The sequence below is a fragment of the Oryctolagus cuniculus genome, chromosome 7, assembly GCF_051225735.1.
Source record: "Oryctolagus cuniculus isolate XC-2025 breed Fujian yellow rabbit chromosome 7, ASM5122573v1, whole genome shotgun sequence".
NCBI lineage: Eukaryota > Metazoa > Chordata > Mammalia > Lagomorpha > Leporidae > Oryctolagus > Oryctolagus cuniculus.
In genome coordinates, this window is record NC_142873.1 from 106572717 (window position 1) to 106596509 (window position 23793).

Genomic DNA, 23793 nt, shown 5'->3' on the forward strand with positions numbered 1-23793 from the left:
TGCTCTTTTTCTGCTTGAACTATAAAGGAATTTGAAATCTGTTCACAGTGGACCAGATGCACATGGTACCACTTTTCAAGGAATGTTGTATTTAAATGCAAAAGCACTCAATTTAGTGCATATTTATTTATGAAAGATGAAAGCATTTCTACAAGCATGTGCATCATGCTTATATGAGGTAAAGCGGGGGGAGGGATCAAAATTAAAATGCACAGAAATCCTCTGTTTGACAGGGATAGGGAAGGGCGTATGCTACAAGAATCTTGTACTCTGGGCAGGAGAAGTAGCACACACGTGCTGACGTGGGGAGCGCTGTCTTATGTCCATGGAAACCTAGTGTTGAGAAGGATTCTGAAGAAATACCAAGGCTCTTCAAAAAATTAAGTGCCATGGTCAGCTGATGATGTCTTTCATAGATGGGGAGTGGGGACAGATTGAAAGAACGCTTGGCTCATGTTTGTCACTTCTGGCTGCTCGAGATGGTAGAGTAATCCAGAACATTCCTCTCTCCCATTTTTAAAGGTTGTTTTATTTATTGGAAAGGCAGAGTGATGGAGGGTAGAAGGAGGGAGCGAGGGAAGGAGAAGAAAGAGAGAGAGAGAGAAAGAGAGAGAGATGAGAGATGAAAGAGATTTTCAGTCCTCTGGTTCACTCCCCAAATGACTGAGGTCCGGGTCAAAACAAAGCCAGGAAGCGGGACCTTCATTCTGGTCTCCCACATGGTTGGTAGGGGCCCAAACACTTGCACTGTCTGCCCAGCACCATAGTAGGAAGCTGGATGAGAAGCAGTGTAGCTGGGACCCAACTAGTGCTCCTATATGGGATGGGGGCATCCCAAGTGGCAACTTCACTGCTGTGCCAATGCCCACGTTTGTCCGTCTAAAATGCAATTTTACAACATACCTAGACTCTCATGACCACTACTGTATTGGAACTGAGTCAGAGCTGTATTGGGAGGGCCCCTTGTGCCACCCAGTAACAGCCAGAGCTGCCTTGCTTCTTCCTCCTATCTTAACCCCTTGGTAACCACCAATCTCTTTTTATCTCTCTAATGCTATCATTTCAAGAATACTATGTCAGTGGAGTCACACTGTACACAATCTTTTCTTTTTAACTTGAGAGTCAGAGTTACACAGAGAGAGGAGAGGCAGAGAGAGAGAGGTCTCTCATCCATTGGTTCACTCCCCAATTGGCCACAATGGCCGGAACTGTGCAGATCCGAAGCCAGGAGCCAGGAGCTTCTTCCCAGTCTCCCACATGGATACAGGGGCTCAAGGACTTTGGCCATCTTCTACTGCTATCCCAGGCCATAGCAGAGAGCTGGATTGGAAGTGGAGCAGCTGGGACTAGAACCGGCACCCATATGGGATGCGGGCACTTCAGGCCAGGGTGTTAACCCACTGCACCACAGCATCGGCCACTGCATGTAATCTTTTCAACACAACAGAATTCCCTTGAGAGTTGCCTAGTCTGCCGCATGCAGCCATATTTCATTATTTTGTTTAACCAATCCCCTGAATGGTAATTTTTTTTAAAAAAGGTTAATAAAGCCAGTAGTTAAAACACTAAGGCCGGCACCACAGCTCACTAGGCTAATCCTCTGCCTGCGGTGCCTGCACCCCAGGTTCTAGTCCCAGTTGGGGCACCTGTTCTGTCCTGGTTGCTCCTCTTCCAGTCCAGCTCTCTGCTGTAGCCCAGGAGTGCAGTGGAGGATGGCCCAGGTGCTTGGGCCCCCGCATCTGCATGGGTGACCAGAAGGAAGCTCCTGGCTCCTGGTTTCAGATCAACGTAGCTCCGGCTGTGGCGGCCATTTGGGGGGTGAACCAATGGAAGGAAGACCTTTCTCTCTGTCTCTCTCTCTCACTGTCTAACTCTGCCTATCAAAAAAAAAAAAACACTAAAAATACAAACTCCTTTACAGACATAAAACTTCATGGCAAAACTCAGGAGCTGACCAATGTAACTTTCATCTTTATCCTCTGATATTGTGTGAGACTCCAGAAAGTTTAGAAAGTTTGTCAGTTATCCTAAAGTCCCTCAACATGGTGAAATCTCTGATTAATAGGAACATCAGAAAGTGATAAAAAAATCATTTGCTTTAAGCTAAATGCAGGGCCCAGTGACTTCAATGTGGCCTGTTCCCAGGTTGGCAAATGCATTTCACACCCAGTAGAAATGATGAGCAAGAGGCAGTGGCTACTTGGAGGGCAGTGCTGAGAAGAACGTAGAGGCCAAGGTGAGTTCAGGCCAAGGTGAGTTCAGGCCCAGCAGCAACAGAACTTGGTTGAGTCTTCATGTCTGCCACAGTCTCTGGCAAAGACACGGATGCATGCGTGCCAGGTGTTTGTTACCAGTGCTATTTACAGTTAGAGAAAGGCCTCATCATGCGGATGCTCCATGACCAGCATGAAGCATAAGAAAACAGTGTATCTTTAGCATTTTTCAGGGCAACAGCTCCCAGGAAACAGGGTGGCAAATGTGTCTCTTTTGTGGTTAAAGATGGTTCAAGACAAGAACTCCTCCATGGCGATTTTCTGTTTCCTTTTTATCCTGACTCTACACACATCATGGAAATATTTCAGTCTGCGAGAGAGAAAGAGAGTGCCTGACCAAAGGAGTTAAAGTTTTCCTTTCCTGTTTCCTTGAGTGTGAATAAGTGATAAGCAGGTGCCAATACATTTTACATTCATTATCTCATTAACTCTCACACAGTCCAATGAAGATGGTTCCTAACCTAGGATAGAGAAGCCTTTGATGTCAGTTTCCACTGCCTGTTTCCTGTTGACCTCTTCTTTCTTAGTGTAAGTGAACAAACTGGAGTTATGCTTTACAGACGAGTCTCTGGTGAGTAGGGACCGCATGATTCCCGTACTTTCAGAGCCCACTCATCTCAGGACCCCGGCAACACTAAACGCCTGGATGTGCAGATTAAGCATTAGATACCGGAGAAAAGGAAGTGGTTATGGTGTGTTTTGCTGTATTACAATTCCTGTGGATCTAAGTGAATTGGTATTTTAATTATAATTGATACAACTATGCTTCGACAACACTAATTCCATTTTGAACTTTGTCCTTTCACATAAGCGGTAACTTACCCAAGGCAGGCTGTCAGCAAGGAGGCCTGTTCCCTCGTACCAGCTGACAGATGTCCGCCCTGACAACGACTGGCTGATAGCAAGGAGGCCTGTTATTTCAACCTGTCTGACTGACAGTCACATGGAAATGGTACGCCCATATGCAAATGAGATAGCTTGAGTCCGAGACTTTCGTCTCCAAGGTTGACGTCTGGAAACTGAGATAATGTACTCTCCCTTCTGCGGCAATAAATACTCTTTGCCTTCCAACTGTCATTTGAGACACATCTCACTGTGGCTCCGCTCCCTGCAAGAATTCACTCTGCAAAGACATCGGCTGCCAGGAGCTCCAATGGAGAGAAAATCGCTCTACTTCCTTGCTGGTGGCTTGATGACATCTGGAGTCTTTGAGCATCACCTTGAAGGGGAGTGTTTCCTTGATAACTTGGGACATTTCCTCCATGGACACCTGCTATTTGGTTATTCCTGAGACTCCGTGCTGAGTTATTTTATTTTAGTTGTTTTGTCTATATTTACATTTATTACTCCTGCTTATTTTTGCTTATTCTGTTATTGCAATAAATCAATTAATTTGGGAACTATCATGGGCTAATCCTTGAGACTGAAATTGTCAACAAAGCATTGGGGAAACTGAGCCATCCTGGCTGCCCCAGTGTGACAGAAACCCAAATGAGTGTTCTGAAGACATTTTGCTCAGTCATAAGCCAGCCTTCCTAATCCACACTCCCTCCCTGTTTTTTAATTCACTAACAAACCACAACACAAGCCTCATCACAAATCATAAGAGTTTTACAAAAATTGCTGGTTTTTTAAACCCATCTACAGGGTGAGATGGTATGCTCATTTTAATAATAATTGGTCTAATAAATTGGAACAACTTTCCCAAACAGATCTATAAGGGAGTACAATAAATAATTCAGAGGACTAACTAAGCAAGGAGTTTTAGTTAGGTACAGATTTTACATTTAAGCAAAAAAAGTTCCTACTTTGTTCTTTGACATAGTTGCTTATTCCTACTAGATCAAGTCATGACTAATCTTCATTCTCACTTCTAGATTTGATAGCTGTAAAAGTATTTTTAAATTTCTAAATTTATATGCACATTGTACCTTATAACTTTAAGGTGTGAAAAAAGAAAAGCACTTGTTATTAAGCAACCATGAAGAAAAATGTTGGCAAAAATTTTTATTTATTTTCATTTTATTTGAAGAGAGAGAGAGTTTTCCCATGTGCTGATTCACTCCTCAAATGCTTGCAGTGAGCTGGAATTAGACCATGCTGAAGCCTGGAGCCCAGGACTCAGTTTGGGTCTCCTGCGTGAGTACTAGGGACCCAAATACCTGGACCAGCATCTGCTGCCTTCCAGAGTGTGCAAAAATAGGAAGCTGGAATAGGAAGTGGAGCCAGGACTCAAATCTTAGCACTTTAAAATGCAGGTGTTCTAACCAGCACCTAAATGGCTGCACCGGATAACAATCCAATGAATAAGATTCTGTATTCCATCTCTTATAATGTTACTCATTAAAGAAGTTGCAATGCTTATTAGAATAATTTTTTTTTCTTTTTAACATAAATTATTAGGTAAATATTCTTTAAAATATGTTGCTGTCTCTTAGTGTTATTTAGGAAAAGAAGAAACCAAAATCATACAAGAGTTTTTTTTAAACTTAGCACAGTTTCATAAAAATGAGGAAAAGAATTGAGCCTCAGTTGAGTCTATTTTTGACCCAAGAAGTTCAATTCTTTGTTTCATGTAGGTCATACCAGTATTTCATTTTCCTGAATGACTAGAAGGGAGCCATGTACCTAAACAGCCATATTTTGCAATTAGTGAGCCAGTTAACTCCTCCAACTCATGTGAAAAGTGAGCAGAATTGGGAGGCAGCAGGATCTCTCACTCACTGCTTGTGGAAATTCACAATGGTATAGCTGCTTTGAAAGACATTCAGCAATTTCTTACAAGCCTAAACATAATCATTTATCATAGGATCCAGTAATTATACTCCTTAGTATTTACTCAAACGAGTTGAAAACTGTGTCCTACAAAACCTGCAGTTTTATTCAGAAGTGCCCAAATTTGGAAGCAGCCATGATGTTTTTCAGTAGGTCCATTCAAACAATGGAATATTATTAGCATTACAATGAAATGAGTCATCAAGCTATGAAAAGATGGAACAAACTTAAGTGCACATTACTAAATGAAAAAGCCAAGCTAACCAGTCTACATACTGTGAGATTCTAACTACAAGACATTCTAGAAAAGGCACAACTATGGAAACAGTATAAACATCAGTGTTTTCCAGAGATGAGGGGACTGGGAGGTATGAAGAGGCAGAGCACAGATTTTTAGGGCAGGAAATCTGTTCTATATAATTCTTTAATTGTAGATGCCCGTCAAATTTTGTATTTGTCAAAACCTAGAGAATGCACAACACCCAGAGTGTACCTTAATGGAAACTACAGACTCTGGGAGAAGATGAAATGTCAGTGTAGGGTTCATCTGTTACATCAAATGTACCACTCTGGTATAGGAATTTGATAATGGGGAAGGTTTTGTGTTTGTGTGTGTGTGTATTCGGGGGTGGGAGTAGAGTTATTTAGAAAATCTCCATTATTTCTGCTCAATTTTGCTGTGTACTTAAAATTTCTATAAAAATAATCTATTAAAAATAGTGATCAGAACAGACAAAAGAAGGCACTTTATCAAGATTGGGATCAGAGAGAATCCGTGTCCATCATCTAGATATGATCATTCTAACAAGTTTATGTGGAGGCTAAGAATCATTTTCTTAGCCTAAACAAAGTACCCCTTATCTGAGAAGATTTTATTGTAAGCAATTGTTATCAAGATTCCTTGTAAGGAGGGATCTGGTGTTTTTGGGAAAATGGCTTTATAAGATGCTTCAGGACTTTAGTACTGAATCCAGAACATGGAAAAAAGCTGTGAGACAGAGCAAAGGCCCAGGGACCCTCAGGTCAATGCCTAGCTTTAGAGAAAAAAGCAATAGAGGTTTCAAGTTCTCTAAGGGTATACAAATGATAACAAAATGTTTCCATGATCCCTAAAAATATTTAGCAAATTTTGTGTCAGTCACTAATATAGAAGTGTTGGTTGAAGTGGATTACTTATTAGAGCAGTTTGAAAAGGAGAGTAAGTGGGCCACTGCCCTCTGCTGCAGATATAGAGTGTATTCCTCATTTTAGGAAGTCTGGGTATCCAGCTCCAACACTTAGAAAACTAGTAATTCTGATGAGAATTATTTCCTAATATGTCCTCCAATTTTATATTTACTCCAGGGCATGAATAATCAAACAGATGTGGTGAATTCCAGTTTTTCCTGAGAGAACATAATAAGAATGATGTTCATTTTAATCTTCAAAACATCAGGATTGCCTTCTAACCCATCTATGAATTTGCTAGGGTCATCCAAAATGCTGAAAACATTTCATTTATTTTTATTTATTTATGTTTTGTTTATTGGTCCACAAATCCCCATCTAAACTTTTTAAAAAGCAGACATACCAAACATCATCTTCTGTGACCAGAAGTTAGGAACATCAGAGAGTAACAATAATAAAGACACAAAGAACAAAAAGTAATCCCAAACTACAATATCAGATCTGGAATTTAACACATTATCTTTCAAACCACTGGGGAAATAAATTATAATATCAATGAAATCACAATGATGAGCATTCTACATATTCTCAAGAAAACATTTTAAAGAATGATATTTTCCAAACCAAGTGTGGAAAACCTAAAAATTTGCTAGAGTGTCTTACCCTCATTTTCCTGAATAACATGATTTTCATTTTGAATTACACGTAGTGGTGGTAGGGTATGCCAAAATTCTCTCAGTGCCTTGGATCCCTCAAGGTCATATTCTATCCATGACCCTAGGAAATTTAAAATCTCAAGAGGGAGGCAACACAGACGTATAGGAAACAAAGAGAATACACAGCTCTCTATCATGTGACAAACTATGTGCCACTACCTACAAAGATTATAAAACATAGGGCAATATTTTTATAGAAGAAATGAAATGTAAGCCAGGCCAAATGCTACTTAATCCAGTACCATTTTAATATTCAGAAGTAGTGGTGAATTTGTTTTTATTGTCATGGAGAGTTTTAATATGGCTAAAACATCTAAAAATGGTTCATTTAAAAAGTTGTTATTTACAAATAATGGTTTAGGAGAATTTTGTGAATCATCCTCATTTGATGAGCCTTCAGGGGCTGGAAGCCTTAGACACAAAGAGGTGTGGCATCTGGAAGGTGTTTTTCTTGGGATTTTGGGTTTTCCCCACAGGCACCCTTTGAAAGCCAGATGTTGGAGAAGGACCAACCCCTTCACAAGCTCAATCCTCTGGGAAACCCCATTTTTTGTGAGATTTATGGCTAGAAAAGCCAACCGTTTGAATCTGCTTTAAGGGCTCTAGCCCTGCTCGTGTAGTCTTTAGGGAATTTATGTTGTTTATCATCCAGAAAACAAGTTTGAAATTGGGGTTAAGGGCAGAGGAAATTTTTGTGCCCAAGTGATTTAAGTAAACAAAGTCTAAAATAGGCAGATTTGAGCCTCTTCAGCAAAGATTAAATAAATTCACTGCATTTCCTTCCAGTCATGAGAAATCCCTGAACAACACCCTCTCCTTTATCTCAAACCCTCTGAAAAAAAGTTGTCACGTAGATCAGACATCTATGTGAAAAAAAAAATCAATGGTGAGGTATTCAGATGAAAAATGTAAATTAAGATACCATTTAATATTGATGAAAGCAGGTTGGTGTATTATTGCTGGAGAAAAAATAAGAAAAATAATAAGGTAAGAGTTCTATTTCTTATGTTAAGTAGAATATGTTTTTCTTTTCTTATTGCATGTCTACCAAATTTTATTATTAAAGATATAGAATCAAGGAGGCAATATGCCCTCCTTGTTTAAAAACTTAGACTTTATAATGATAGTAAACTTTTGACTCCTTCTAAGAAAATAATTCAGTTGAGAATATTGCTAACAGTCTGCAAGGTTCAGACTAAAACATTGTGAGATCAAAAGAGCATTAAGAATAAAGAATGTGAATGGTGCATTGTGAGGGTTAATTGCACTGTTAACTGTACTCAGAGCTTTCTAAATCACAGAACTAGAGTAACATGTAAAATACAGGAAGGAGAGGGTGAAAAATTATACCTCTCCAATTAATTGTTATTTCTTTTCTTTTGTTGTTAAGATTAAATCATCATATTTTATTCAACTGAATACATCTTTGCCTTTGAGCATTTGGTCTCAAACATTGACAAATCTTTCATATTCGTGCATCTGTCCTTCATAGAGCAGGGAAGCCACATTGCTCTACTGTTCTTCAATGAAGCAGAGGAGGTTTGGATATTTTCATGTTTCAGGTGGAGATGCTCAAGGAGAAGGACAGGTGCCTTCCCAAAGGCTCTACTGTGAGCCAGACCCATTTTATTTTATTTTATTTTATTTTTAATTTTAGCTCCCAGATATAAAGGAGATTGTAAGGTATTTGTGTGTCTGGCTTGTTTCACTTAACATGGTGTCCTCCAGTTGCAGCCATTCTGTTGCAAATGACAGAATTTCATTCTTTTTTATAGCTGAATAATATTCCACTATATATGTGAATGTTTATACAAATATATATATATATTTTTCTTTATCCTTACATCTTTATCCATTTTTTATACCATTTCTTTATCTTATCCTGTTTTCTTTATCCATACATCTGATGAACACCTTGGTTGATTCCATATTTTGGCTGCTGTGAATATCGCTACTGTAAACACGGTTGTACAGGTATCTGTTTGATATAATGTGCTCATGTCTTTTGGGTACAACTTGTGATATAGCAACAGTACTTGGACATTATTTCATTAAGAAATTCTGATGGAGCAAGGATACGATCCTCAGGCATTTTAGGTCCTTGTCTGAAAGCAGAAGAGATTCCCTTTACTCCTCTACCTCTGTCTACTTTCCAGAGACCAGTTCAGTCCCATGCTCTGTATTCTTCCTCATCCCACAATCTGCATTCTTTTCCAAGTTTGAAAGCCCACCGAAAAGTTGTACAAACTAGCTCGGCTCCCCCCACTGCCCTCCTCTCCAGACCCGTAGCTCACCCTAAGGTATATAAGACTGAGGCTGCTGGAAAGGCTGTGCCCACTGCCACGTGTTCGGTCTGTGTGTATGCTGGCACTGGGCCACCTCTGCGAACTTACTTTTCTTCTTGAATAAATTCATTTTGGCTATAAGTTTGTATACTGTCTCCTCTCTGTTCTGCTCCCCTTTTCGTTACAAACTCTAATGTTTTAAAGGGAAAAATATATGTATACAGTGCTTCCATTTTTTTTTTTTTAGATAGTGATAATAAAAGATGATCTCCAAGGCAGCTTCCTAAGCCCTTTTGGAGATTTAATTATTGGAGTTACTGCAAAAAGGATCTCAGTAACAAATAAACCATGACACTGCCATAAATACTTTAGCATATTTCACTTGTGAGCTCAAGGTTAATAGTATTACAATTTAGATGAAATAATACTCCAATATTTTTGTTGTTGTTGTGATGACCTTGTTAAATGAAAAGGAAACAAAAATTTTAAATAAGTGAATAATAGGGTTTCCAGGTAAGTAAAACAAGGCTTCTTGGTTAAAAAAAAAAAAAAAAAAGCCTTTACTGCAAGAAGACTTGGGAGTGTATAATTGCTAAGTTTTCAGAAGAGTTCTTTCTTTCCTTCTCCCCCGTTCCCCTCCATAGCCTCCATATTATTTACATATTCACATGTTTTTGGAGATGATAAACAGGATCAAGCAATAAAGAAGGGGCTTATTTTACATGGGGCAATATGATTAACTACATAGGATGATTCTTATCAGAAAGATCAGTTCCTGGAATTTAAGGAAACGTTAACTGGAATCAGGAATATTTTGGAACACCTACAAAAGCACTGGGGTCTAGAAACCCAACTACTCCAGGATGAAGCAATGAGGCTAATTCTAGTCTGCTGTGGACAGAGGCTTCTAAAACACTAACAGGCCTAGAGGAAGTGGCATAAACAAGGCAGGGGTTGGATTAGAAAGTTCTTTTATCCCATGTGAAAAATATAACAACTGAAACAAGAACCTCAGTTGCGTGAGTTCAGAAACAGTGAACTGGAAGGTAGAACAGCAGAAATTACCAAGCAGAGAGAATAGACTCAGGAAAAGACAGGAACCTAGCTTTAAGGGTGTGTGGGACTATCACAAAAGAGTTATCATTCACGTCATTGGAATGTCAAAAGGAGAGGAGAAAGAAGGCAAGAAAGAAATGGGGCTTTAAATTTCCAAAATTTGACAAGACATAGACCTACAGATTCAAGAGCTGAGTAAGCACTAAATAGGATAAACCTGAAGAAATCCACAATGATACAAATCCTAATTGGACTTCCAAGAGGACAAACAATTCTAATGACAGTGGACTTCTTATCAAACACCGTGGGTGCCTGTGGTAAGTGCCAAAACCATATAAACAACATGAAGCCTTTGCTAACCCAGAATCCCAAACCTGGTTAAAAATATCCTTCAAAGATAAAGAAAAATCAAGGCATTCCCTGATGAAAAGAAACTGAGAATTTATCTCTAGCAGGCCTACTGTACAAGAAATTTGCTAAATAGAAGGGGATGATAAAAGAAGGAAACTTGGAACATCAGGAAGGAAGGGAAAAAAAGCACAGTAAGCAAAAATGGATAAATATGATAGGATTTCCACATTCTTTTAAATTTTATAATTATTTTTATAGTTGAAGCACAAAACCATAACATTTATGTGATTTGAAAAGCATATAGAGAAAATATTTAAAATAATTACTAAATTGTGCAACATTAGAGGGTATAATGTGAAGTTAACTTTCTATACTTCACTCAAACTGGTAAAATAATATTGTAATATCTAGAGCAACCGCTAGATAAGTTGTAAAAAGAAATACACTTAGAAACATTATAGAATTCTGAAAAAATGTTCAAATAACCTTCAAGCAGGAAAGAAAAAGAATGCAAAAATGAAATTAAAGAAGATTAAACAAACCTGGTTTAAGCCCTAACAGACATTAGTGGTTTCATTAAATATAAATGTCCAAATATCTGAGCAAAAAGAAAGATTAACTAAGTGGACTAATTAAACCATGACCCATTTGTTTGCTGTCAGTAAGAAGCTTACCTCAAATATAAATGTGACGAAATAGTTTGACAACAGAAGGAAGGAGAAATTATTACCAACATTAGGCAAAGAAAAGCAAGAATGACTATATTAGGGTCATACAGAGCAGATGTCAGAACAAGAGAAATATTAGAGGCATAGAATGAAACTGTATAGTGATAAAAGGGATATGAGCAATCCTAAATATGTATGCACCACACAACAGGGCTGCAAAATACGTGAAGCAAAAACTTTCAGAACGGAAAGAAGAAAGTGACGCAGAGTTGGAGACCTTAACACCTCTCTCTCAGCAACTGATGGAACAGCGAGATACAAAATCAGCAAGTTCTTCCGGCTGAGCTCCCGGAAACATCATGAGGCTTGAAATTTCTCTAACATATACTCTACAGGCATGGAACTAGGTATTCACTGCATACCTGCAGAACCCTCCAAAGGTAGTTTATGGAAATAGCCCATAAGAGAAGGGCTTAAGGAGTCATCCTGCTTTCTCAATGGCTTTTTAAAGCTACAGATGCAAGTTCACATAACCTGATGTCCTAGACCATGAAGAGGAAACACTCTGACAGTCACTTCAAAACAGCAAAATTCTCACACTCCATGAAGGAAGGCCTAAAAGCTGTTACACCTAAGGACATATAAAGACAGTGTATCAAAGTCTCAGGCATGCAGAGTTAAACTCCAAATAAACAAAGATCAGGCCGGCGCCGTGGCTCACTAGGTTAATCCTCCACCTTGCGGCGCCAGCACACTGGGTTCTAGTCCCGGTCGGGGCGCCAGATTCTGTCCTGGTTGCCCCTCTTCCAGGCCAGCTCTCTGCTCTGGCCCGGGAGTGCAGTGGAGGATGGCCCAAATACTTGGGCCCTGCACCCCATGGGAGACCAGGATAAGTACCTGGCTCCTGCCATCAGATCAGCGCGGTGCGCCCGCAGTGCGCCGGCCGCGGCGGCCATTGGAGGGTGAACCAACGGCAAAGGAAGACCTTTCTCTCTGTCTCTCTCTCTCTCACTGTCCACTCTGCCTGTCAAAAAAAAAAAAAAAAAAAAAAAAAAAAGAAAGAAAGATCAAGGTGGCCAGTCAAAGGCAACAAAACAAACAAAATCACAGCCAAGAATGCAGGAAGCAGCATAGGAAAGGGTATGCATGAAAAGACTGACAAAGAAAGGCCTCTGGGGAAGTTAAAAAAACTGTCCTGTGACCAAGGTGAACGCACAGAGCATGAATCAAAGCCAGAGGGCAAGAACTGCAGAGGATGGCAGAAAGCACAGGTGCAGTGGGTACGCAGCTCAGGGAAGGCTTCCCGGCGGGGACTGACAATGCTTGTTCTCCTTGTTGAGGGAACGGGGGATGGCGGCAAGCCTAGCCATCAGTTTATTCTGATGTGAAACATTTGAGAAAAGCACGAAGTAAGGCAGACTCAGGGCACCACAACACTGGTGTCGACATTAAGGAAGGACTTCCCATAGAACACACACACGCACAGAAATTTGGCTGCAAGGTGACAGAGGTTTTGCCCAATTTATATACATATTACTATCTTCATGCTATTCTCTATTAATTAAAAGTATTACTGTAATCTGTTAAAATGTCTATAACATTTCTGATATTTCCAGGTATAAACCAAAATGGAAATTCTTACCAATCACCACACCCCCAAAATAATAATAATAAAAAAAACTGGGGATAGGAATTCACAAACTACTATACTGGCTTGAGTGATTTTGGTTCATGAGAAATGTGTTCTGGGCATTTGGAGCTGAACATGTTTGCCTTTGGTGTTACTGAGCTTCTTGGAGCTGGAGGAATTTAACAGCCTGGTTGAACAACAAGGGCTGGAGGAAGTTAACAGGGGCCACAGAAAAGATGGTTGTACTCTTAGGAGAAGGGATTGATGACCTCAGAAGTCTCTTTAAACTCAGGGATTCAGAGATTTGCTTCTCCTTAAGGACCGTAAATGAATTTCTCTGTGTTCTGGGAAGATCCAAACCGCATCTGATAAGCATTTATTATCTTTAAGGGCTATGCCTAATATTTACTTGAGTTTAGCTTAACTCAAACTTTTTTCTTCTTAGCACCACCACCAAATACTAGGTATTAGAGATATGAATATTATTGAGATCCAGTTTATAAATTCAAGAAGCTTATTGTCTATTTGGAAACATACACTGATTTCATTCATTCTGACAAGTCTCTGGAACCATGCTGAAGTCAAGTAAGAGTGGCGAAGTACCACAGCAGCACAGCAGATTAATCCGCCTGTTGCAATGCCTCTGTCCCATATAGGAACACTGATCAAGTCCTGGCTGCTCTGCTTCTCTTTCAGCTTCTTGCTAATGTGCCTGGGAAAACAGCAGATGATGGCCCAAGTACCTGAGTCTCTGCCACCGACATGTGAATCCTGGATAAAATTCTTGACTACTGGCATCGGCCTGACCCAGCCCCAGTCAATGCAGCCATTTAGATAGTGAGCTAGCAATGTAGGATCTCTCTTTCTCCCTCCTTCCCTCCCTCTCTGTCACTCTGCCTTTCAAATAAGTAAATAAATCTTAAAAAAAAAAAAGCAACAAAGCAGGACTCTAGAAGTTCTACTTACTAATTTATCTCAAATGCATTTCTCGGCATCACTTTGTTCCCTCTAGGGGGTAGAACTCCAGTTTGGCAAAAAGTCTACCCAAGTTAAATGTTTAAATCAACTTTCCTTCCAAATATCAGTCCTCATTAACCAAAGTTAAAGCCACCCAACAAAAATTTATTGAGTACTTATGTACTGTATCATGAGGTTTGAAAGCAAAGACAAACAATTTTCCTCCTTTAACAGTGCTAATACTCAGTAGGAGACAGATTCCAGTTGGGTGAAAAATGAAAAACCATGTGACAGTGTAATATGCAGAAGAAAGTTACCAAAAAAAATGGACAATAGGAAGGAGAAGATGGGAAATAGGAAGCCTTAGCCAAAGATGTAACTAAGGCTGCACTGAGGCAGCATAAGGGCTTCTGCTTTAGTTCACATAATGAACGAGTATCTGAGTTCACAGAGTTCTGCTTAATGCTTTAAATTAGGATCTGAGTAATGTACATGTTTACTTATGAACACAGAAATTAGTATCATCAATTTTTTCAAAGGTGAAACACAGCCTCTAAGCAAATAGTCAATCCCAATAGTTGACAAACTTGAAAGTGCACAAAAAGAAACTAGGGAATTCAGTGCAATTATTGGTATTTTGGGAGCCCACTCTCCAACATTCAGTAGAATGGGGTTAATGTGAATTTATAAATTGCATGAGGACAATTCAAAAAGTTCATGGAAACATCAAATTAAAAGATGATAAATCATTTTGGTATGAAAGTCTTTTGAAATTCTTGCATAGTTTCTTCATAATATGCATTTCCATGAACTTTCTGAAGATCACTAATATATATATGGATTTTAAATTATTTTTGCACCAAAGCAAACTTATGTTTTAATTCCATTTCTCTATTTCTATGAACCTTTTGAAGTACCATATATATTTGAGTTCTAATAGGTATAATTATCTTACCTTCTCTTTGATATATAATTTTATGTCATTCAAAAGTTCTTGAATCAATTAAGTGCAAACACATCAGATTCTTGAAATATTATAAATACGTGTGAAATAAAATCACTCTGCTACAATATTTTGCTCAAATCTAAATTTAAATTGGGTCTGCTTTAAAGCAACATGTATGTGTAGGTTCTACTGTTTTCTTTCATCATCACAACCAATTGCCAATCTTACAGTAAACAGAGACCTAAAGATTTAAGAATGAGATTCTGTGGTTATTTTACATGAACAAAATGTTATACTATTGAAGGTTGATCATCTTTTTAGCTCAATTCATGCACAGATGACTCTAATTTCTTCCTACATCTGTGAGTACAAAGAGTTAACTACTTTTCTACTGACATCAATTGGCCAAATATTTTACCAAAAAGAAAGAAAAAAGAAGAAATTGTGTCCAGCCTGTGAAGTGTGTTTTCCCTTTACTTTATCAGAGACTTAGAGCTAAATGCCTTTCCCCAGATCACCAGAACAATGGTTCCTCATTCATATTTGTAAGCCCGAGACCTGACCCGTTTTCAAACAAAACATCTCTGAAAGGGATGCTGAGTGGTGCGGTGCTCCTGCTATCTTTATTTTTTTATTTTATTTTATTTTATTTTTTTGACAGGCAGAGTGGACAGTGAGAGAGAAAGACAGAGAGAAAGGTCTTCTTTTGCCGTTGGTTCACCCTCCAATGGCCGCCGCGGCCGGCGTGCTGCGGCCGGCGTGCTGCGGCCGGCGCACCGCGCTGATCCAATGGCAGGAGCCAGGAGCCAGGTGCTTTTCCTGGTCTCCCATGGGGTGCAGGGCCCAAGCACCTGGGCCATCCTCCACTGCACTCCCTGGCCACAGCAGAGAGCTGGCCTGGAAGAGGGGCAACCAGGACAGAATCTGGCGCCCCAACCGGGACTAGAACCCGGTGTGCCGGCGCCGCTAGGTGGAGGATTAGCCTAGTGAGCTGCGGCGCCGGCCTCCTGCTATCTTTATTCACCAGTTCATCTGACCACCTCCCTTGAGAAAAAATTCCACAGAGCAAGCCATCCATTTTCCAAGGCAACAGTGTGCAAGAAGTGATGATTTCTGTTATTTACCTCATTACAATTGTAGTCTACTCATTCTCACTTGGAACTTCTGAGCCTTCTTAAAATCAAGATGGTCTAACTCCACCATTTGGGGCAAGACCAGAAATGTGCCAGGGGATTCCAATACAATCTCATCAAGGTTGCATGTGCCAATGCCATCTCACTATCCCAAATGATCAATTTCAGTTCACAATTGATCATAATGATAGGTCTAAGAATCAAAGGGATCACACAAACAAGACTAGTGTCTGCTAATACTAACTGATAGAATAAAAAAGGGAGAGAACAATCCAACATGGGAAGTGGGATACACAGCAGACTCATAGAATGGCAGATGTCCTAAATAGCACTCTGACTCAGAATCAGCCCTTAAGGCATTTGGATCTGGCTGAAGAGTCCATAAGAGTATTTTAGGCAAGACACTCTGGAAAAAAAAAAAAAAAAAAAAAAAAAAAAAAAAAAAAAAGAGGACCTAAATGAAAGATCTCTGCAAGTGAGATCCCAGTGGAAAGAGAGGGGCCATCAAAGAAGGAGGTACCTTTCTCTGAAGGGAGGCGAGAACTTCCACTTTGACTATGACCCTGTCGGAATAAGATCAAAGTCGACGAACTCAAAAGGCTTCCATAGCCTTGGCAACTCATGACTAGAGCCTAGGGAGATTACAGATGCCATAAACAAGAGTGTCAAATTGTTAAGTCAACAATAGGAGTCACTGTGTACTTACTCCTCATGTAAGATCTCTGTCCTTAATGTGTTGTCCAATGTGAATTAACGCTATAACTAGTACTCAAACAGTATTTTACACTTTATGTTCTGTGTGGGTGCAAACTGATGAAACCTTTACTTAATATATACTAAATTGATCTTCTGTATATAAAGAGAATTGAAAATGAATCTTGATGTGAATGGAATGGGAGAGGGAGCGGGAGTTGGGCAGGAGTGCGGGTGGGAGGGAAGTTATGGGGGGGGGAAGCCATTGTAATCCAAAAGCTGTACTTTGGAAATTTATATTTACTAAATAAAAGTTAAAAAAATAAAATAAAATTCATGCATTTTTATTTGTAAAAAAAAAATCAAGATGGTCTTCCTCCTTATTTCCAGATAACCTTTGGCTTCTTTTACCAGCCCTAGGAGCATGGCAGGATGGAAAGAGCATTGATTAGACTGTGGAAGACTTGGATTGTGAGCTTGTTGCTGCCACTAGGTAGGTACTTACTTCTCCATTCTGTGAGGTGAGAGATTTAGAATCCATCATCTTCCTTTGTGAGCTAAAGGTCAGTGTTGCTCTCCTCCCACCCTCCTTCCCTCCCTCTCTCTCTCTTTCAGGATAATTTTCCTGATGACAAAGTAGTTGGTTCTGACTTTTGTGTCTAATATGACACTGATCCTGGACAGTTATGCAACTCTACAAGGTACACAATGCTCACCACATCCTGTTTCATCTTTGTAAGTTCCCCATTTATATGCAACTAGAGCTGTTGTCTCTGTGAGTTTCTGTGGACTATCAGATGATATGCAAGCAACTGATGCTTCATGAAGCAAATTATAATTAATGTCCTGTGTCTTTTTATCATTTTTTCAAGTAAATTTTGTAAAGTCTTCGGTCTTCTTTTTTTTTTTTTTTTTGACAGGCAGAGTGGACAGTGAGAGAGAGAGACAGAGAGAAAGGTCTTCCTTTGCCGTTGGTTCACCCTCCAATGGCCGCCGCGGCCGGCGCGCTGCGGCCGGCGCACCGCGCTGATCCAATGGCAGGAGCCAGGAGCCAGGTGCTTTTCCTGGTCTCCCATGGGGTGCAGGGCCCAAGCACCTGGGCCATCCTCCACTGCACTCCCTGGCCACAGCAGAGAGCTGGCCTGAAAGAGGGGCAACCGGGACATAATCCGGTGCCCCAACCGGGACTAGAACCCGGTGTGCCAGCGCTGCAGGTGGAGGATTAGCCCATTGAGCCGTGGCGCCAGCCCCATAATGTGTCTTAGAATGAGCTGTGGACAAGGCAGGCAAAGTTTTTAATCTTAGTAGAATATATGGACCTTGGGGCCAGTGCCATGGTACACTAGGTTAATCCTCTGCCTGTGGTACCCCCATCCCATATGGGCACCGGGTTCTAGCCCCGGCTACTCCTCTTCCAGTCTAGCTCTCTGCTGTGGCCTGGAAAGGCAGTGGAGGATGGCCCAAGTGTTTGGGCCCCTGCACCCACATGGGAGACCAGGAAGAAGCACCTGGCTCCTAGCTTTGGATCAGCATAGCTCCAGCCATAGTGGTCTTTTGGGGAGTGAACCAATGGAAGGAAGACCTTTCTCTCTGTCTCTCTCTCTTTCACTGTCTGTAACTCTACCTGTCAAATAAATAAATAAAAATCTTTTAAAAATATTTAAAAGAATATATGGACCTCAATTCATGAATTACTTATATAAAAATTCATGTTGGCCATGCTTTGTCGGTACATATACTATGATCGGAATGATGCGGAGAAAATTAGCATGACCCCTGCACAATGATAACAAGCAAACTCATGAAAGATTTTACATCTTCAAAATTTCAAAAACCTTAGATAGACTTATAAAAAAAGAGAAGACTTAAATAAATAAAATCATAAATGAAAATATAAGACACTACAACTGGTACCAAAGTATTACAAAGGATCATTAGGGATTGTTATGAACAACTACATGCTAAAAAATTGGAAAATTTAAAAGAATGGGATAACTTTTTGAATATATATAACTCACAAATTTGAGCCAGGGAAACATAGAAAACCTGAAAAGATGAATGAGTAATCTTTGAGTCAGTATTTTAAAAAAAAATCCCAGGTCAAAATGATTTCACCACTGAATTCTACCAAACTTTTAAAAAAGACTAGCACCAATTCTTCTCAAACTAGTCCAAAAAGTCAAAAGTGAGGAAACTATCCAAACTTATTTCATGATGCTGACAGAATTCCTTCCATTCCAAAACCAGACAAAATCATTATAAAAAAATGAAAACTATAGACCAATATCCAATTGATACAAAAATCCTGAGATCCAAAAATTCTCAACAAACTACTGGGAAAGCAAATCTAACAGTACAAGAAAAGACCATTCTTCATGATCAAGTGGGACTTATCCTAAGGATAGTCCAATGCATGCAAATCAATAAATATAATATATCACATCACCAGAATGAAGTATGAAAATCATGTGATCATCTGAATAGATTCAGAAAAATAATTTGACTAAATTCAACATTCATTCATGATTTTAAAAACTTTGAAAAATAGATAGAGAAGGAACAGAGTGCAACATAATAACCACAATGAATTACAAACCCATGTCCAAATTGTATTGAATGGGGGAAAGTTGAATTTTTTCCTCTAAGATCTGGAGCCAGACAAGGATATCCACTCTTACTGCTGTTATTTAACATAGTCTGGAAGTCTTAGGGCAATTAGGAGAGATAAAGAAACAGAAGACACCAAAATAGGGAAGAAGGATGTCAAATTACTCCTGTGGGCAGATGATATGTTCCTATATAGACAGCAAGGATGTGAAGAAAGGGGGATTCTTATATGCTGTTGTTGGAGATGTAAATTAGTGCAGCCACAGTGGGAAGCAGTATGGAAAGTTCTTAAAAACCTGGTAGACTTGTTATGTGATCCAGCAACCCCCCTACTGGGTATATGCCCAACAGCATGAACACGCTGTATCAAAGAGATGCCTGCACTGCGCCTGCGTGTTTATAGCACATTGCTTACAATAGCCAAAATTTGGAATTAACCAGTGTCCACCCTCACACCAATGGATAAAGAAAATGTGTGATGTTATTCAACTATAAAAATGAAAGAAATTCTACCATGTGCAGCAAAATGAATGCAACTGGAAGAAATCACGTTGAGTGAAAAAAGCTGGGAACAGAAAGACAAAAACTGCATGCTCTCCCTTATATATGGGAGCTAAAATTAAAAAAGAAAAAAAAGCAAAAAAAGAAAGAAATGTCTGTGTATCAGCATTGGTGCAAATATAGTTTTGTAAAACTTTATTGTTTATCTTTTTCAAACCAATGGTTAAGAATATGCTATTATAGTTTTAATGATTTATAATTATTTTAATATTGACTGTATAATAGTAAAATGAGCATCTTTTCATTTGATGATTGGGTACAGTCCTTGTTTATATTCCCACTAAACTAGGGTCTTTTTTTCTAAAAAGATTTATTTTATTTATTTGAAATATAGATTTAGGGAGAGCAGTAGAGACACAAAGAAAGAGAGGTCTTCCATCCACTGGTCCACTCCCCAAATGGCTTCAATGGCCAGAGCTGAGCCAATCTGAAGCCAGGAGCCAGGAGCTTCCTCTGGGTCTCCCATGTGGGTGCAGGGGCCCAAGGACTGGGGCCATCCTCTGCTGCCTTCCCAGGCCATTAGCAGGGAGTCAAATGGGAAGTAGAGCAGCCAGGACTAAAACCGGCACCCATATGGAATGCCAGTGCTGGAGGACGGTGCTTTAACCTGCTGTGCCATAGCACTGGCCCCAACTATGGCCTTTTATTTGATTAACTATTTAGTGGAGCCCTAAGCCTTTGATTATAAGGTAAACTAAAATATGTTATCTCAAAAGAGAAGGAAGGAAGGAAAAGGAAGGGAAGGAAGGAGGGAGGGAGGGAGGGAGGGAGGGAAGGAGGAAGGGAGGGAGGGAGGGAGGGAGAGGGAAAGGTGAAAGAAAGGGAGGAAGAAGGGAGAAAGGACAAGAAAGAAGGAGGGAAGGGGGAAGGGGACATCATTATATTCTTGGAATTGTTTCTATGAACTATATAGAATCTGTTCTCTTTGTTTTAATATCATGTTAACATGGAAATATAATAATAGCTGATTATTAACTATAATAGCTAATTTTTAACAGATGTTATTTGCTATTGTGGCTTATGATATGTTCATAGTTACACATTCTGTAGGTGAAACTAAAAATTAAGTATTTCAATATTTTGTTTTGCTTCACACAAGCAGTGTATAGTCATCTATCAACTGAAAAATTTTTGAATACCTACTATGAGTCAGGCACTGGTGCTAGAAATGATTAGGAAGAGAATTCCATTCTAATTAAGAAATAGATATATCTCTCTATATATATACACATATATACACTATTTGTAGTTGAACTCATTCAGGACTTTGGGTTTCTAAATTAGTTGGTAAATGTCTTTACTTCATTTAACAAAATATGTAGAGCAAAAACAACTGCCTTAACCTACCTCATGGGAGGGAAGAGACTGATGAGAGCACTTTATGAAATGCTTCACAAATGGTAAAGTACTTGAAGTGTGCAAGGTATTTCATAACATAGTTAAAGCTTATGAGTTATTTTTCCCATGTATGACCTTTCAGAACAGCTTATCAGTTCCTCAAGGGCAAGAGCCAGAGGTTCCTATGTCAGTTGCTCAGTAGCATCACATGGGAAGCTTTATAAGACACAGGTTTTCAGTGCCTGACCTGCCCCAGACACCCTGATTCAGACCCTCCAGGGATGGGCCGAGGTACAGGAGCTCCTTGTGATCCTCAGGTGGTTGGCCAGAGAACTACTGTGGGAGAACTGTTGTTAATGATATGGAATATCCTCTATTCTCCAAGAGTGCTCAGTACTGTGGACAACAGGAATGCACATCAATTAATGGAGGAAGATTAAAATAGAAATGTGGCTGCAAGAAATAACATCTTTAGGAAGAAATGTGATAGTTCTGTTAGAATACTTGTTAAAAAGTGACAGATTCACAAAAACCAACTTTGAAGTTAAAGTTGATCATGTAGTCTAGAAACCTGACTTCATACAGAAAGGGAAGATGCCAATGACATAAATAAAGGAAAATTTCTAATGTAACCTAGGATTGAGCCTGCTACCATGATGTCTTTCCTGGTCCTCCTTTTCTTTCTGTGTGTGCAGTATGCACACAAATCTACACACACAGAAGACTGGATTGTTAGCACTTTTCCAGATTGCTAAGCACATCAAATTCACATTATTAATCACCTGAGAACCTGCTATGTTCAAAGCCTGATTTTACATAGAAAAATATGTGCCTGCAATATGGCTTATGGGACAGAAATAAGATAAATACACATCACTTTAAGACAAATAAATGAAGTTATAATAGCCCCAAGGCCTTTCTCTTGTATATAATTCACTTGTGACCAGCCCCAAGTGTGGTCAGAAGCAGAAGCCAATAGGGATATAAAGAATTAGTTTAAGTATTAGGGCTAGATTGAGATAAAATCAGAGGATGGTTATGAAACCAAGGTACAAGTAGATTAAAAGAAATTGTTCTGAATCAGTCTATGAAAAGCAAGCATTTTCCCAAGGGATTCTTTTACATTAGGAAGCCCTGGATACTTCCCTAGATTAATCAAGGAGGCTCAAAGGTACAAGTCTCTGCTATAAGCACATGATGTGAACTGAGAGGGAAAAGGCGTCTGTAAGAAAGACCAAAACAGACTGGAGTAATTAATATTTCCAGTGGACATTGAAAAATGGGCAACACATGTAGTTAGCAGAGAGGGGAAGAGGATGATCTTACTACCAACTTGAGCTCTACTTGGGGAAAAGCTACCCTGCTAATATATAACAGATAGTTATTCAAGACACAAAAGTATGTCCCAACTCTGGCAGATGTCCTTTCAAAATTACAAAATCAAAACTAGAAAATCCTGAGTCTCTTCAGCTCTGATTGTTAAAGTTTGACCCTATGTAGGAGGCTCAACCCAGCTGACGATGCAGCCCCCCTGGGGAGGAGGCGAGAGTGAAAATTAGATAATACTCCTAGTGTACAGTCACTGAAGAATAATTTCTAGATCCAAAACTTCAGATGACATACAGTTAATCTGAAGTCATATTCTTTCAAGAACAGTTTGACATATGGCCACAACGCATTCCTGCCTCCCCAGAGAGGAGGGACCAGAATAGAGACGAGGAGAGGAAAGAGAAGAAAAGAAGGAACAATGCAAATGTTTACAGAAAATTTACACACATGACTTTTGCAGTGAAAATGGTAGAAAGATAAGAGACTGGCCCAGGAGATCATGGGATATGTGTTAAAATTGGTGTCATTATAAAGAGAGTCATCAATTTCTTAAGTGCTCACCATGTGTATGGAGTTCATGACCTCTTAAACCCTTATTACAACCATATAGTATCATCACCATCATATAGCTGGAGATGCTGAGGCTTGTTACAGGTACATAACCTGCACACTTTCACAACTTCTAAGTGGCTGAGTCGGATCTTGAACCCAGAAACCCATGCTCCTAATCCCACATTATCAAGCAATTGACTATGCAGGTTCAACAACGGGAAACTGCTTGGTTACAATTATTTAAATTCATCCAGAATAAGAAGATATTCCCATTCTTCCTCATATTTGGTGATTACAAATTAATACCACTTTAGTACCTCCTTTTCAAGAAAAAATGCTAATGTTAATATAGAGCATTTTCCTCCTTAATAGCTGTAAGACAAGATTTATCTCTATGATTCCAGAAGGACCCATTCCAAGTCCTATGATTACACTGTTGTGGTGAATTCTTATTTGTTGGCCTCCTGTTGCAATATACGTAATTAAATATTGGGTCACTTTGGGTCTCTGTACCTTCACTCCCAGCTCTAGTGCCTATCTGTTCAAAGGAAGAAAGGACCTGAAAGGTAAACAAGTTGCATATTGCTCCTAACACAGTGACCAAACCAGTGTGAAGTCCAGATTCCTTGGGGCATAAGGCACTGATTACTAAGCCAAACTGTCTTAACTAGTATTTCCAAGACACACAAAAGTCAGGTAGCTTCTTCGTGAGCTAGCGCTCGCTCTCTCTCTCTCTAACACACACACACACACACA

General features: G+C 39.5%; 1 protein-coding gene and 1 non-coding gene across 9 annotated transcripts in view; one reads left to right on the forward strand and one right to left on the reverse strand.

Annotated features, from left to right (window-relative positions):
* SGIP1 (SH3GL interacting endocytic adaptor 1) overlaps positions 1-23793 on the reverse strand; it is a 229971-nt gene that overhangs the window by 155007 nt on the left and 51171 nt on the right. The gene's annotated exons all lie outside the window — the stretch shown is intronic.
* On the forward strand, positions 18369-18471 carry LOC127493805 (U6 spliceosomal RNA). The gene has a single exon (XR_007924346.1). It is a non-coding gene; the product is annotated as a U6 spliceosomal RNA (small nuclear RNA).